The sequence below is a fragment of the Zophobas morio genome, unplaced genomic scaffold (genome assembly GCF_036711695.1).
Source record: "Zophobas morio isolate AGI-343-1 ecotype UQ-CSIRO unplaced genomic scaffold, CSIRO_AGI_Zmor_V1 ptg000021l, whole genome shotgun sequence".
Classification (NCBI taxonomy): Eukaryota; Metazoa; Arthropoda; class Insecta; order Coleoptera; family Tenebrionidae; genus Zophobas; species Zophobas morio.
Genome location: NW_026972126.1, coordinates 15,418,323 through 15,436,290, shown reverse-complemented (window position 1 = coordinate 15,436,290; position 17,968 = coordinate 15,418,323). Strand labels below are relative to the sequence as shown.

The following is a 17,968-nucleotide window of genomic DNA, read 5'->3' as shown; positions in this document are numbered from 1 at the left end:
AACTTTTAAAAAATCGTGTTTTGATACATCCTAAACTGGTCTTTTAGTTCTCAACCACAGCAATTTGGCACATGAAAAATTTACTAATTGTCACCAAAAAACGTCCAAAATTTATTAGAAATCACCAAATATTTTCTTTTTTCAAAATCTTCTGCCGAATCCAAGAAGAGCATAGACCACCATACACTGGGAATATGGAAAAACTGTTGAAAAATCACGAAAAAATGCCTCAAAATCCTAAAAATGCTCCAGTTTTTCTATACAAAAAATCCTAAAGATGTACAAACCAAAAAAAAAAAAAAATGGGTAATGAAAAAATGAGCAAACGTCATCAGACGAACGCCTAAAGATTATTAGAAATCACCAAAGATTTTTTTTTTTTTTGGAAACATGAAAAAATCATTGAAAAATTACGAAAAGTACCTCAAAATTATTTAAAATGCCCGGATGTTTGTACAAAATACCTCAACGTTTATAGACCAAAAAAATTAGGTGCATGAAAAGTTGGTAAAAAATACCAAAAATCCTGAGAAACTTAAAAAAATCTTTGGTTTCAGACATCCTAAATTGGCTTTTTATTTCTGGACCACGATGACTGGGCACACGAAAAAATTAACAAAATATTACCAAATGAATTCTCAAAATTTGCTAGAAATCACCAAAAATCTGCATTTTTGAAAAATTTTTTACCAAATCCTAGAGGACCACAGACAGGCAAAAATTGGAAACACGAAAAACTCTTGAAGCACCATGAAAAAGTGTCTCAAAAAATACGGTACATGAAAATATCGTTGAAAATCACCCAAAAAATCCTCAGAAACTTAAAAAGATCTTTTGTGTTGTAACATAAATTATTAGAAGTCATCGAAGATCCTCATTTTTTCGAAATCTTGTACTAATTCCGGGAAAACCATATAGGTACATATTACCAAAAATTGGAAACATGAAAAACCTGTTGAAAAATTACGAAAAGTGTCTCAAAATCCTTTAAAAAGGACCAAAAGTCTTCCAAAAACTTTAAAAAAGTTTTTGTTTGCAGACATCTCCACTGGTTTTTTACTTCTAAAGCACGGTAAATTGGGCACACGAAAAAAATAACAAAATATCACCAAATGAACTTCCAAAATTTACTAGAAATCAGCATTTTTGAAAAATCTTTTACCGAATTCTAGAAGACAAACAAAAAATTGGAAACATGGAAAACTGTTGAAAAACCACGAAAAAGTGCTTCAAAATTCTTTAAAGTGCCCAAGGTGTAAGACATCCCCAAAGGTACCTTGAAATCTATAGACCACAAAAAATTTGGCACAAGAAAATATAGTTGAAAATCGCCCAAAAAATACTCAAACTTCAAAAAAATCTCTAGTTTTGTCACTAAAAGAACGCTCAAAATTTATTAGAAATCACCGCTTCATTTTTTCAAAATTTTGTACCGAATTCTATAAAACCATAGATCACCAAAAGTCAGAACGTGAAAAAATTGTTGAAAAATTATTAAAAAATGCGTCAAAATTCTTCAAAATTCCCCAATTTTAAATAACCATAAAAGTAAATCAAGATCTGTAAAGTGTAAACAAAAAATGATATACGTAAAAAGATGGTTAAAAATCACTATAAAATCTTCAAAAAATTTTAAAAGTCTTTTGTTTTCAGACATCCTAAATACGCTTTTTGCTTCTAGACCACAGCAATTGGGCACAGGAAAAAATAACAAAATATCACCAAATGAACACCCAAAATTTACTAGAAATCAAAACAATCTGCATTTTTGCAAAATCTTTTACAGAATCCTAGAAGACCATCAAAAGCCAAAAATTGGAAACAGAAAACTCTTGAAAAACCACAAAAGAGAGCCTCAAAATTCTTGAAAAGACCTCAGGTTTAAAACATCCCCAAAAACACCTCAAGATTTATACCACAAAAAGAAAGTATGGTTGAAAATCACCCGAAAAATCCTCAAAAACCTTTAAAAAATCTTTGTTTTGTCGTCAGAAGAATGCTCAGAATTCATTAGAAGTCCCCGAAGATTTCAATTTTTCCGAAATCTTGTACCGAATCCTAGAAGACCACAGATTACCAAAAATTGGAAACATGAAAAAATTGTTGAGAAATTACGAAAGTGCCTCGATATCCTTTAAAATTTCCCGATTTTTAACACCCCCAAAAGTAAGTCAGCATCTGTAGACAAAAAAATTGGGTACATGAAAAAATGGTTAAAAATCATCAAAAAACCTACATAAACTTATTAAAAATCTTATGTTTTGAGACATCCTAAATTGGCTTTTTATTTCTAGACCGCGGCAATTGGGCACATGAAAAAAAAATATCACCAAATGAACGCCCAAAATTTAGTAGAAATCACCAAAAATCCGCACTTTTGCAAAATTTTGTACAAAAACCTAGAACTCAATAGACAGTTAAAAATTGAAAAACTTTTGAAAAAACACGAAAAAATGCCTCAAAATTCTTTAAAGCGCCCCAAGTATAAAATATTCCCAAAAGGACCTCGAAATCTATATACCACAAAAAATTTAGTGCATGAAAATATGATTAAAAATCACCAAAACATTCTCGAAAACTTCAAAAAATCTTTTGATTTGTCACCGAAATGAAGCTCAGTTTTTCAAAATTTTGTACCGAATTCCAAAAGTTGGGAACATGAAAAAACCGTTGAAAAATCACGAAAAACTATCTCTAAATCCTTTTAAATTCTCCAATTTTTAATATCTTTAAAAGTGCCCCAAGATCTGTAGATCACAAAAAATTTTGATACATGAAAAAATAGTTAAGCCACTAACAGATCTTCAACAACTTTTAAAAAATCTTTTGTTTTCGGATATACTCAATTGGCGTCTAGACAGTGACAAAGTGTCACCCAAAGAACACCCAAAATGTTATTGTAAATAACCAAAGATCTTCATTTTTTCAAAGTCTTATATCGAATCCTAGAAGGTTATAAAACAAAAGTTGACAACATGAAAAATCATAAAACAAAATGACTCAGAATCCCTTAAAATGGCCCAATTGTAAGACCACTCCAAAGTATCTATCTCAAGTATTATAGGTAGACCATAAAAATTGGGTACCTGAAAAAATGGTACAGATCACCAGAAAATCCTTAACAAAAATTTCAAAAAATGTTTCGTTTTCCCATATTCTAAACTGGCTTTTTACTTCTGGACAACCACAATTTTTTTAAAATCACCAAAGATATTTTTCCAAAATCTTGTATCGAATCCAAGAAGACCATAGATTATCAAAAGTTGGGTACACGAAAAAATAGGGTATATGAAAAAATTGTTGAAAAATCACAAAAAAATGCCCCAATTTTTAGACACCTTCAAAAATACCTCAAGATCTATGGACTACAAAAAATTGAGCACTTGAAAAAAATGAAATTTATAGAAGAAGTATATAGAAGATTTTTTTTTTCAAAATCTAGTATTAAATCTTATAAGACCATAAATCACCAAAAATTGGGAACATGAAAAAATCGTTCAAAAATTACAAAAAAATGCCCCACAATCCTTTAAAATTTTCGAATTTTTATCATCCCCAAAATATGTCAGGATCTGTAGACAACAAAAAATTGGGTACATGAAAATCAAAAAATCTTCGTAAACTATTTAAAAAATCTTTTGTTTCCAGACATCCTAGATAGGCTTGTTACTTCTGGACCACGGCAATTGGCCACACGAAAAAAATAAAATATCACCAAATCAACGCTCAAAATTTAGTAGAAATCACCAAAGATCTGCATTTTTGTAAAACCTCGTACCAAAACCTAGAAGATAATAAACAATCAAAAATTGAAAAACTCTTGAAAAAACACGAAAAAATGCCTCAAAATTCTTTAAAGCGCCCCAAGTATAAAATATTCCCAAAAGGACCTCGAAATCTATATACCACAAAAAATTTAGTGCATGAAAATATGATTAAAAATCACCAAAACATTCTCGAAAACTTCAAAAAGTCTTTCGTTTTGTCACCAAAAGGACGATCAGTTTTTCAAAATTTTGTACCGAATTTCAAAAGTTGGGAACATGAAAAAATCGTTGAAAAATCACGCAAAACTGTCTCGAACTCCTTTTAAATTCCCCAGTTTTTAATACCTCTAAAAGTGTCCCAAGATCTGTAGATCACAAAAATTTTTGTTACATGAAAAAATAGTTAAAAGCCACTTTACTTTGGAGTGGTCTTACAATTGGGCCCTTTTAGGGGATTCTGAGGCATTTTTTTATGATTTTTCAACAATTTTTAAAAATTTAAAAGATCTTCATTTTTCAAAGTCTTATATCGAATCCTAGAAGGTTATAAAACAAAAGTTGATAACATGAAAAAAAAATTGTTGAAAAATCATAAAAAAATGCCTCAGAATACCCTAAAAGGGCCCAATTGTAAGACCACTCCAAAGTATCTCAAGTATTATTATAGGTGGGCCATAAAAATTGGGTACCTGAAAAAATGGTACAATCACTAGAAAATCCTCAAAAAAATGTCAAAAAATGTTTCCTTTTCCCACATTCTGAAGTGGCTTTTTACTTTGGACAGCCACAATTTTCTTAAAATCACCAAAGATCTTTTTCCAAAATCTTGTACCGAATCCAAGAGGACCATAGATAATAATCAAAAATTGGGAACACGAAAAAATAATGTACATATACGAAAAAATTGTTGAAACATCACAAAAAATGCCCCAATTTTTAGACAAGATCTATGAACTACAAAAAATTGAGTACATTTAAAAATTAAATTTATTAAAAAATTAAATTTATTAAAAAATCACCATAGATTTTTTAGATCTAGTATTAAATCTTAGAAGACCATAAATCACCCAAAATTGGGAACACGAAAAAATCGTTCAAAAATCTCAAAAAATACCCCAAAATTCTTTAAAATGTCCCAATTTTTTGACATCCTCAAAAGTACCTCATGATCTGTAGGCCACAAGAAATTAGGTACACGAAAAAACAGTTGAAAAATAACGAAAAAATGCCTCAATTCTTAGACACACCTAAAAGTACCTCAAGATCTATAGGCCAGAAAAAATTGGAAACATGAAAAACTACAAAAAAATACTTTTAAAATAATTTTAAAATGCCCCAATTTTTAAACAACCCCAAACAGTACCTCAAAATGGATAGATCACAAAAAATTGAGTGTGTGAAAAAACGGTTAAAAACCACTAAAAAAACCTCAAAAACTTAAAAAAGCTTCTGTTTTCGGATATTGTAAATAGGTCTTCGACCACGGCAATTGGACCCATGAAAAAAAATGACTAAACTAAATGTCCCTAAAAGAACACCCAAAATTTATTAGAAATCACCAAGGTTTTTCTTTTTTCAAAATTTTGTACCGAATCCAAGAAGACTAGAAACCATAAATTGGGAACTTAAAAAAATTGTTGAACAATCACGACAAATGCCCCAATTGCACAACACCCGAAAAGAATCTAAAGATCTACAGATCATAAAAAATTAGATGGAAGAAAAAATTGTTGAAAAATCACGACAAAATGCCTCAATTCTTAGACACACCTAAAAGTACCTCAAGATCTATAGGCCACAAAAAATTGAGTACATAAAGAAAATGACTGAATCTCACCAAAAGAACGCCCAAAATTTATTAAAAATCACAAAGATTTTTTTAACATCGTATCAAAAAATACAAAAAATATCATAAAATCATTTAAAAAGCCCCAATTTTTAGACATCCTCAAACAGTACTTCAAAATGGATAGACCACAAAAAATTGAGTGTATGAAAAAACGGTTAAAAACCACTAAAAAACCTCAAAAACTTAAAAAATCTTCTGTTTTCGGATATTGTAAATAGGCCTTCGACCACGGCAATTGGGCCCATGAAAAAAAATGACTAAACTAAATGTCCCTAAAAGAACACCCAAAATTTATTAGAAATCACGAAGGTTTTTCTTTTTTCAAAATTTTGTACCGAATCCAAGAAGACTAGAAACCATAAATTGGGAACTTAAAAAAATTGTTGAACAATCACGACAAATGCCTCAATTGCACAACACCCGAAAAGAATCTGAAGATCTACAGACCATAAAAAATTAGATGGAAGAAAAAATTGTTGAAAAATCACGACAAAATGCCTCAATTCTTAGACACACCTAAAAGTACCTCAAGATCTATAGGCCACAAAAACTTGAGTACATAAAGAAAATGACTGAATCTCACCAAAAGAACGCCCAAAATTTATTAAAAATCACAAAGATTTTTTTAACATCGTATCAAAAAATACAAAAAATATCATAAAATCATTTAAAAAGCCCCAATTTTTAGACATCCTCAAACAGTACTTCAAAATGGATAGACCACAAAAAATTGAGTGTATGAAAAAACGGTTAAAAACCACTAAAAAACCTCAAAAACTTAAAAAATCTTCTGTTTTCGGATATTGTAAATAGGCCTTCGACCACGGCAATTGGGCCCATGAAAAAAAATGACTAAACTAATTGTCCCTAAAAGAACACCCAAAATTTATTAGAAATCACCAAGGTTTTTCTTTTTTCAAAATTTTGTACCGAATCCAAGAAGACTATAAACCATAAGTTGGGAATTTGAAAAAATTGGTCTAAAGAGTTTAGACAGTACTTCCCTCGCTGTCGGAAACTTGACGACTGCATGGCTATTGTGTTTTTTTCTCATTACATTTTTGTAGTGGGAATTTAAAAAAAATTGCGATGACGTCATCAACATTTTTGCAAGGACATGTATATCAGTTGGGATAGATGTAGTGTAATACTAAGAATAAAATTATTGTATTCCCAAATTTTCGGGAAAATGAATTGGGTCGTTTTGAATATTGATTTTTTATAATCAATAAAATAACGAAACAATTTACTCACGTATACGTATCAGAGGCAACTGAAAATCGATTATGTATAAACATTCTTAATTTAAGATGACAAGCGTAACAGCATACGTGAGAGTCAAACAGAGAAACTGTAAACAAAACGACCATCGGTTTTATTGCTTCGACTTCCGCTTATTATATAAAACATTGGGTTGTATTTTTACTTTTGACGGTGAAATTCACAATTGGTTGATTATAAACATATCTATTCCACATTCGCGGAACCTATAGTCAGTGCATAAAACAAATGCACGTCTGTAATGTTAAAGTCGATGTAAATAAGCGTGCTACCCTTATGTTTCAACCGAGTTTTTACTTTAAAAAATTTTGTGTCTACCAAATTGGGTTGGTCCAATTTAATACTAATAATAAGTGTTTCCTTTAATATAATCAATAAAATAAATTGACTTCATTAATTTTTTTGAGCCACCTCTTAAGAAAATCTAAAAAATATGAATGGAATGATAAATCACAAGTACAAACTCATCATATTTTTTGCATTTTAGATAGGATTTATTCAGCAAAATTTAAGGGTGACGTCATCAATTTTTTTAGGAGGGATGAACAAATACATTTTGAACAAAAGTTTACCATGCTTATAATAACTTTAAAATATCTCCAAGATTTCAAAGCATTCGGTTTTGTAATTCCTGATTAAATCGATAAAATAAATTCACGCATTCATTATTTTTTTTGAGTCAGCCTGTATATGCAAATCCAAAAATATGAATGGAATGATAAATCACAAGTACAGACTCATCATATTTTGTACATTATAGATAGGATTTATTCAGCAAAATTTTGGGGTGACGTCATCAATTTTTTAGCGAGGATGAGCAAATACATTTTGATAAAAAATTTACCATGCTTATAATAACTTTAAAACATCTCCAAGATTTCAAAGCATTCGGTTCTGTAAATCCTGATTAAACCAATAAAATAAATTCATGCATTCATTAATTTTTTTGAGACACCCTGTATATGCAAATCCAAAAAATACGATTGGAATGATAAATCACAAGTACAGACTCATCATATTTTGTACATTTTACATAGGATTTATTCAGCAAAATTTTGGAGTGACGTCATCAATTTTTTAGGGGGGAAGAGCAAATACATTTTGATAAAAAATTTACCGTGCTTATGATAACTTTAAAACATCTCCAAGATTTTAAAGCATTCGGTTCTGTAATTCCTGATTAAATCAATAAAATAAATTGACGCATTCATTAATTTTTTTCAGTCACCCTGTATATACAAATCGAAAAAATATGAATGGAATGATAAATCACAAGTACAGACTCATCATATTTTTCACATTTTAGATAGGATTTATTTACCAAATTTTAGCGTGACGTCATCAATTTTTTTAGGAGGGGATGAGCAAATAAATTTTGATAAAAAATTTACCATGCTTATGATAACTTTAAAGTATCTCCAAGATTTCACAGCATTCGGTTCTGTAATTCCTGATTAAATCAATAAAATAAATTGACGCATTCATTAATTTTTTTGAGTCACCCTGTATATGCAAATCGAAAAAATTTAATGGAATGATAAATCACAAGAAGAGACTCACCATATTTTGTACATTTTAGATAGGATTTATTCAGCAAAATTTTGTGGTGACGTCATAAATTTTTTAGGAGGGGACGACCAAATACATTTTGATCAAAAATTTACCATGCTCATGATAATTTTAAAACATCTTCAAGATTTCAAAGCATTCGGTTTTGTAGTTCCTGAGTAAATCAGTAAAATAAATTTTGCGCATTCATTAATTTTTTTGAGTCACCCTGTATATGCAAATCCAAAAAATATGAATGGAGTGATATATCACAAGTACAGACGCATCATATTTTGTACATTTTAGATAGGATTTATTCGGCAAACTTTTGAGCTGACGTCATCAAGTTTTTGGAGGGGATAACCAAATATATTTTGACTAAAGATTTATGATGCTCTTTAGAGCCTTAAAACATCTGCAACATTTTAAAACATTCGGGTTAGCAGATTCAAAATTAAATTGCAAAATGTTGTTTTATGATTTTGATTTTTTTTCCAAAAATCAGGACGTTTCGGGTAAAAATTGAATTCGGAGTCGTAAACTACATGTGTACGACTATGTTATATTATACAATTTAAGACCCATTTACTATGTACAATTTTGAAGTGACGTCATCGCATTAGTGGTGGGGATGATTAGACAAATTTTGGTTAGCGTTTTACCATCTACATGACATTCCTAATATAAGTACAAAATTTCACAACAATCGGTCCAGTACTTTCGGAGATTATCTGTCTAATAAAAATCCGGGACGGCAGACGGACAGACGGACAGACGGACAGACAGACAGACGGAAATGGGAGACCTATTTCTTCGTCTTCTAGGGGTCATGAAAGATCGAGAAAACGTAAAAGTAGAGTCGACCGACGGACTCGATTACAATACTTCCTTTGCTTACGTTCGGGAAGTAAAAATTGTTGAAAAATTACGACAAATGCCCCCATTGCTTAACACCCGAAAAGAACCTGAAGATCTACAGACCACAAAAAATTAGCTGCAAGAAAAAATTGTTGAAAAAATGACGAAAAAATTCCCCAATTTTTGACATCCGCAAAAGTACCTCAAGATCTATAAACCACAAAAATTGGGTACATAAAAAATGAACGTCCAACATTTGTTAAAAATCACAAAAGATCCCCAATTTTTCAAAATCTTGTACCAAATTCTAGAAGACCATAGACCACCAAAAATTGGGAACTTCAAAATTTGTTGAAAAAAAATCTGAATAGCGATTTTGTCTAAAATGTGTAGTTAGTTTTGTAGTTTCTAAAATAAATCAAAGAATGGTGTAGCATATTATTTCGTACACTTTTGAAATTGATGGAGAGTAAACAAGTTTTGGTCAGCATTTTACCGTCTAAATGATATATATTTGTCCAATAAAAACTCTATCTTATACAGCATCACAGTCACATTCAGCAACAGTAGAGATTAGATCATATTACACTGCTATTCATCACATTCGCTATGATTCACGTCACAAGCGCTAAACTTTGTTAGTAGAACTTGTCTATTCATGTGTGGGACTGTTTATAGTATCCATAAAAATCAACTTATAGTTCTAAACTTGTGCAGAACTACTGAGTAGATTCAAAGACCTACAAAATGCAAATAAAATTGAAATTGCCGTATCAAGTTTGCATTCATTTCTCATGGTCTGAATTATAGAAACACGATTTGCTTCATGCTATAGCCAGTCTCTAAAATAGAATCTAACAGTAGTCTGTTTCCAAGGTCAATTTCATGACAAGTCCATTAAACACGTCACAGCAGCTTCATTCATCGTTCTAATTTTACTATATATGGTTAGTGACAGTCGTGTCTTGACAGTATGAAACTTCAGCCTAAAATTACTGGTTTTGTCTATGCATTTAATATGATTATCACAGTTGTTCAACACCTTAATTTTACTTCAGTTGTATGCTATATACCAAGTCCATTTTGTAAGGAAGTATCGTAGTAGAACCATTTTGACTAATAAAATTATCTCATGAAAATGATAATATAAAAATGATGACGTCGGCAGAATTTATATCTTCCATTTCGATAACGTTAAGCAAAGTCTGCCGCATATTTGGCTCTCTTATCTATGCATTTCTGCACGTTCCAGTACCTCGATCCCATTTCGTTACCAATACGCCATCAGAAACAACTGTACATCCGTTTCCAGCACCAAAACCCAGAAAATATTAACGAACAGGTGCAGAATATTGCCCTCATGTCGCACAATGACGGGAAATGGCAAGACCATCGCCCATTGCAGACCGTTCTAGACGAGTTAATAATTATAAAACAACATTCGGCTGAGGTGGAAGCACCGACACTTGGCTTTTTCCTGTCTCGTTAATTGCCAACATCTCGTTCCACATTAATTATGTCCTAATTATGCCGGTGCTTAATTACTCTTGAACATTATTACGAAAGGTCGCGTCTTACTAGCTTTAAATTCGTCATGGGAAGTCTCGCCCACGTACTCGCCGCAAATGCAGCGATAATGGGACAAACTGATGCCACATCGTGCAGCTGAAGTGTAATTTCATTACGTACAGCGTAATACTGAAAATTATAATGGATGAATTCACGGTTAAATTATGGAAAATTATGTCGATATTAATAGTGGGATGAGCGGGTCGACAATTAAAAAAGCAATTAACGCGAACTAGGGTATTACAGTAAATTAATAGGGAATAAATGTAGTGTTGGGGTTACTGATTTCCCAGGAGATAGGCGCTAGGAAATAGTACATGGGAACACAGGAGGTGGTTTTGGTGGAATTTGTTTATTGGGTTTAGCTAATTTGGTTAATTTAATGCGTGTTTTTGTCATTTGTAATTTGCATGGGATGGGCATGAGTCAGAATAAGAATGGTTTGTGGAAATCTGTAAAAAGGCAAAAAGGTGGGATGGTTAACCCACAAGCGATGAATTTTTATGTATTTATTTATTTTTTTTTTTGAAAAAATAATGAATAATGGGTTCCAAATGGCATAAAATCGTGTAAATGATAGCGTGGCATTGAAGTATGAGGGTATTCTTGAAGAGGTCGTGAGAATGTCAGGGTTAGGTTGTTAATACTTATTTTTCTTCACGTCAGAATTATGAGAAGTTCTATTTTATGCAAAAAAATTCTGTTAAAATGTATTCGTGTTTTACTACATTTCAAGACTGTTTCTGTTTAAGTCTGGCCTCTTTTATTTTAAAACAATCGTATTTAGGGCATTGGTAAATATGCGATTGCGTAAAATATCACATCTACAACCGAAAAAATTTTAAAACGAATGCAACTGTAACACAGAAACAGGAAAATTGCCCTCAAATGACATATCTTGGTGTTTCTATTTTTCAAATTTATCTTCAGGTTTCCTCAGGGTTTTAATAATAATACAATACTAATAAAATTTGTTTATTCATCTTTTCCAAATTATTGATAACGTCACAGCTAAGCACTAAGCATTGTCTCTTGATATATATGGTTTGACAATACTTTTTTTTTCAATTTTACGTATACAGGGTGAGTCAATAAGTGTACACTTTTCGATATCTGATTAATGATTTGTTAGCTTCACAGACTGTTCTGTTTTTGAGTCGTAACATGTAACTTAGTTTTTTGAAATGAAACACCCTATATGTTTTGATCACCTGATTCGCCCCCTAGACTTCGTAAGTGCGTTTTATTTAACAATTTTTTCACAATACAAATGTTTCCAAACGTCTCGAGACGGATAAATAAATTATACATACAGATATATACAGGGTGAGCCACAAAGCGCACGTCCTTTGATATTTCATTATCATTAATAATTATTATTAGAAGGAGAAGGAGAAGGAAAAATGAAAACCAAAATTTGTACGGTTCCTTGAGTAAAATATAATACAATTATTTTCAATAATACAGAGTGTTCCATTTTCGAACAATGCAAATCTTTACAAAAAAAATCACAACAGGGTTATTTCTAGTATCTATGTTGCAAAATATTTTGGAGAGATAATCAGAGAAATTACGGTATCAATTTTGGCAAATAATGAATATTAATATACAGATATTTCAGTTTTTTCAAACGGAACACCCTGTATTTCTTTTTTTCGTTCGGACTAGAAAAATGAATCACTGAAATGAAGGCGGGGTGGGTGGGCGGGGTAAATTATATGTTCTTTTGTGAAGTGAGAATGAGAACTAATAGAACGTAGGCTGTAAAAGAAGCATTATTTCTTATTTCTAAAGAAAAAAAATGAAAGAACGGATGGGTGGGCGGGGCTAAGTTTAACTTTTTCCTACAGAATCTTTTATAAGCAAGCAATAGCCCCGCCCACCCACCCCCTCTTCATTCTAGTGACTACTTTTATTATTGTTCAGTCCTATCGTAGCAAGTTTTAGACCCGCCCATCCACCCTTTTTTTTTTCTTACAGGATATGGCATTTACCAAAATCAATCTTGTCTTAACAAGTACTAGCCCCGCCCACCCGTCCTCTATTTTCTTAAAGGATATGTCAATTGCCACAATCAATCTTCTCTTAGCAAAACTAGACCCTCCCACCCACCCTTTATTTTCTTAGAGGGTATGTCATTTACCAAAATCAATCGTATCTTAGCAAATTCTAGCCCCGCCCATACACGTTCTCATTATAACGATTTTGTCTCTCATCAATTGAAATCCAACCTTTATTCGGACTAGACAAAATGAATCACTGAAATGCAGAAAGGGTGGGTGGGCGGGGTGGGTAAATTGTATGTTTTTTGTGAAGTGAGAATGAGAACTAATAGAACGTAGGCTGTTAAAAAAACATTAATCGTAGTTCTCTGTTATTCTACTTATTTGCTATAACATTTATTTTTTATTTCTAAAGAAAAAATTAGAGAACGGGGGGGGTGGGCGGGGCTAAGTTTAACTTTTTCCTACAGAATCTTTTATAAACAAGCAATAGCCCCGCCCACCCACCCTCTCTTCATTCCAGTGACTACTCTTAATATTGTTCAGTCCTATCCTAGCAAGTTTTAGCCCCGCCCACCCACCCGTTTTTTTTCTTACAGGAATGGCATTTACCAAAATCAATCTTATCTTAGCAAGTACTAGCGCCACCCACCCGCCCTCTATTTTCTTAGAGGGTATGTCATTTACCAAAATCAATCGTATCTTAGCAAATTCTAGCCCCGCCCACACACGCTGTTCTCATTATAACGATTTTGTCTCTCATCAATTAAAATCCACCCTTCATTCGGACTAGATAAAATGAATCACTGAAATGGAGAATGGATGGGTGGGCGGGGTAAATTGTATGTTTTTTGTGAAGTGAAAATGGGAACTAATAGAACGTAGTCTGTTAAAAAAACATGAATCGTAGTTTTCTGTTATTCTACTTATTTGCTATAACATTTATTTTTTATTTCTAAAGAAAAAAATTAGAGAACGGGTGGGTGGGCGGGGTTAAGTTTAACTTTTTCCTACAGAATCTTTTATAAACAAGTAATAGCCCCGCCCACCCACCCTCTCTTCATTCCAGTGACTACTCTTAATATTGTTCAGTCCTATCCTAGCAAGTTTTAGCCCCGCCCACCCACCCGTTTTTTTCTTACAGGAATGGCATTTACCAAAATCAATCTTATCTTAGCAAGTACTAGCGCCACCCACCCGCCCTCTATTTTCTTAGAGGGTATGTCATTTACCAAAATCAATCGTATCTTAGCAAATTCTAGCCCCGCCCACACACGCTGTTCTCATTATAACGATTTGGTCTCTCATCAATTGAAATCCACCCTTCATTCGGACTAGATAAAATGAATCACTGAAATGGAGAATGGATGGGTGGGCGGGGTAAATTGTATGTTTTTTGTGAAGTGAGAATGGGAACTAATAGAACGTAGTCTGTTAAAAAAACATTAATCGTAGTTTTCTGTTATTCTACTTATTTGCTATAACATTTATTTTTTATTTCTAAACAAAAAAATTAGAGAACGGGTGGGTGGGCGGGGTTAAGTTTAACTTTTTCCTACAGAATCTTTTATAAACAAGCAATAGCCCCGCCCACCCACCCTCTCTTCATTCCAGTGACTACTCTTAATATTGTTCAGTCCTATCCTAGCAAGTTTTAGCCCCGCCAACCCACCCGTTTTTTTCTTACAGGAATGGCATTTACCAAAATCAATCTTATCTTAACAAGTACTAGCGCCGCCCACCCGCCCTCTATTTTCTTAGAGGATATGCTGTTTGTCACAATCAATCTATTACAAGCAATTACTAGCCCCTCCCACTCACCCTTTATTTTTTTAGAGGGTACGTCATTTACTAAAATCAATCTCATCTTAGCAGATACGAGCCCCGCCCATACACACTGTTCTCATTATAACGATTTTGTCTCTCATCAATTGAGATCCACTCTTCATTCGGACTAGACAAAATGAATCACTGAAACGGAGACGGGGTGGGTGGGCGGGGTAAATTGTATGTTTTTTGTTAAGTGAGAATGGGAACTAATAGAACGTAGGCTGTAAAAAAGCGTTCATCGTATTTTTTTTGTTGTACTAAATACTTATTTCTTATTTCTGGAGAAAAAAAAAAGAGAGAACGGGTGGGTGGGCGGGGCTAAGTTTAACTTTTACATATAGAATCTTTTATCAGCAAGCAATAGCCCCGCCCACCCACGCCTTCTTCATTCCAGTGATTACTCTTAATATTGTTCAGTCATTTACCAAAATCAGTCTTATCTTAACAAGCACAACCCCCGCCCACCCGCCCTCTATTTTCTTAGAGGGTAGGTAGGTAGCAAACCCACAACCGCAGGTCGCCGTTCTCTATGATACACCCACTGTACCAGGGAGACGTTCAAACCGTGTCGGGAATAAAACGTTATTATACCTTGCAAATGTTTTTGCAAAAATTTGAACGTTTAACAAAATAACTTTGCTTAAGCTCGGGAAGTAATAATAACCCGATTTCAAATAAAACTGAATTCTAAAAATAAACTATGAATTGAAACATCAAAAATTTAGAAACTCAAAAAACTGAAAAATTTTAAAATGAAAATTCGAAGAGTTTTTTGCACAACGTAAAATTGAAAAAATCAAAAAAATCAAAAATTGAAAAATCACAAACGAAAAATTGAAGAACTAAAATTGAAAAAAAAATCGAAACATTGAAAAATCGAATAAAAGAGTTTTAAAATTAAACGAAAAAGTGGAAAAAAATTGAAAAATTTAAGACATTAGAAATTGAAAATTTGAAACTGAAGAATTAAAAATTGAAAACTCGTGGACGGGAAAATCTATAGTATTAATATACAGACTGTTTATAACAAATTCAAAAATATTACAATTTGCAAATACGATATTTCAGTTTTTTCAAAGGGAACATCCTGTATTTTTTATTTTTTTTTTTTCGTTGGGACTAGGCAAAATGAATCACTGAAATGAACGCGGGGTGGGTGGGCGGGGTAAATTATATGTTCTTTTCTGAACTGAGAATGGGAACTAATAGAAACATTAATCGTAGTTTTTTGTTATACTACTTATTTATTACAACATTTATTTCTTATTTCTGAAGAGAAAAATGAGAGAACGGGTGGGTGGGCGGGGTTAAGTTTAACTTTTCCGTACAGAATATTTTATAAGCAAGCAGTACCCCCACCCAACCACCCCCTCTTCATTCCAGTCACTACTCTTAATATTGTTCAGTCTATCCTAGCAAGTTTTAGCCCCGCCCACCCACTCGTTTTTTTCTTAGAGAATATGGCATTTACCAAAATCAATCTTATCTTAACAAGTAGTAGCCCCGCCCATACCACTGTTCTCATTATAACGATTTTGTCTCCCATCAATTAAGATCCACCCTTCAATCGGACTAGACAAAATGAATCACTGAAATGGAGACGGGGTGGGTGGGCGGGGTAAATCATGTTTTTTTGTTAAGTGAGAATGGGAACTAGTAGAACGTAGGCTGTAAAAAAGCGTTCATCGTATTTTTTTGTTGTACTAAATAGTTATTTCTTATCTCTGGAGAAAAAAAAAGAGAGAACGGGTGGGTGGGCGGGGCTAAGTTTAACTTTTTCATATAGAATTTTTTATCAGCAAGCAATAGCCCCGCCCACCCACCCCTTCTTCATTCCAGTGATTGCTCTTAATATTGTTCAGTCATTTACCAAAATCAGTCTTATCTTAACAAGTACAACCCCCGCCCACCCGCCCTCTATTTTTTTAGAGGGTATGTCGTTTGCCACAATCAGTCTCAAACTCCTAATAAAGGCCCAGTGAGAAAATAAAAAAATGCCAAATGTGTTCCATTAAAATAAATTAAAGTGTGTTATTTTCCATAAACAGAACACTCTGTATAGTTGAAAATAATTTACTATATAGTTATCAAACTACCATACAGAGTTAGTATGTCTATTTTTAGTTAGTTTGTCGATTTTCAAAAATATAGAGTCTTTATAAATATCATTTCAAATATACTATTGCAGTTTTTTTCACATAGAAGTTCCTATATTTTACTACTTCTTCTATTGTTTATTCTCTTTAGTTTCTATTTTAATTTTTTTAACAGATACCAAAACATCGAGAGAAAAAAAATAAAAAAAGCAAAATAAAATAAAGTAATAATATACAGGATGTATTATTAGAAAAAGTGGGGTACCAATTTTTATTGATTTTATAACCCCTATAAGTTATAAAAATGTTGACGGGGGTGGGATTAGAACCCACGCGGACAAAGCTCAAGTTCAACGCCTTAACCACTCGGAAACAACGTAAATTAATCAGATAGCGGCTACGTGAAACAAGTGGCAAATATTGCACAAATATTTTTGTCAATTCAATGTGATCAAAAGTCAAGGCCGATTCATAAACCACAAGTATAGGTGGATGTTATTTTATAAAATTTCAGTAATTTCATTGTTATATATTATAACAATATACACTTCATAACGCAAACGTTAATTTTATGCTTCACTGACATGTTACAAATTGTTGCCTATTTTAAAACGATTAGAATTTTGGAAATAACCGATTTTGAATTCGAGTTGTTATCATTAATTAACATTAGATAATCCCACTGTATTGTAAATAAAGTTGACTGATCTAGTTTTCGCCCATGAGGATTTGATCTGATCTGATCTGATCTGGGCTAACCTCAAATTCTTTAATATCTGTTTGTGGTATATTTTCATTCAAAATTTCTCTTATTGTCAATTATTATAACAAATGATACGTAGATAAATCATGCTTTGATCAGCTTTATACTTAGTTCGTCAATCCTGGTTAAACAAAATGTTTTAGTTAACTTTTAAGCCGATATCTTCAGCATAAAATAATATAAGTTTTTGGAAAAATAATAAATATTAGTAAATCTACTAAGTTTGAAAAAGTTAAAAGGTCAAATCTATGAGGTGATGACGTCATGAAGTTTTTAGAGGAAATAAACGAATTTATTCTGATTAGGAATTTATCATGTTCACGACCTTATCACGTGTGAAAAATTTCATCAAGTTTTTGGAAGGGATAAATTGATAAATCCTAACTAAGAATTTGTTTCAGCAA

The 17,968-nt window shown here is 32.4% G+C and overlaps 1 protein-coding gene across 2 annotated transcripts in view; it reads right to left on the bottom strand.

Annotated features, from left to right (window-relative positions):
• The window catches only part of LOC135131562 (MOXD1 homolog 1), a 66,305-nt gene that overhangs the window by 30,531 nt on the left and 17,806 nt on the right, over positions 1 to 17,968 (bottom strand). The gene's annotated exons all lie outside the window — the stretch shown is intronic.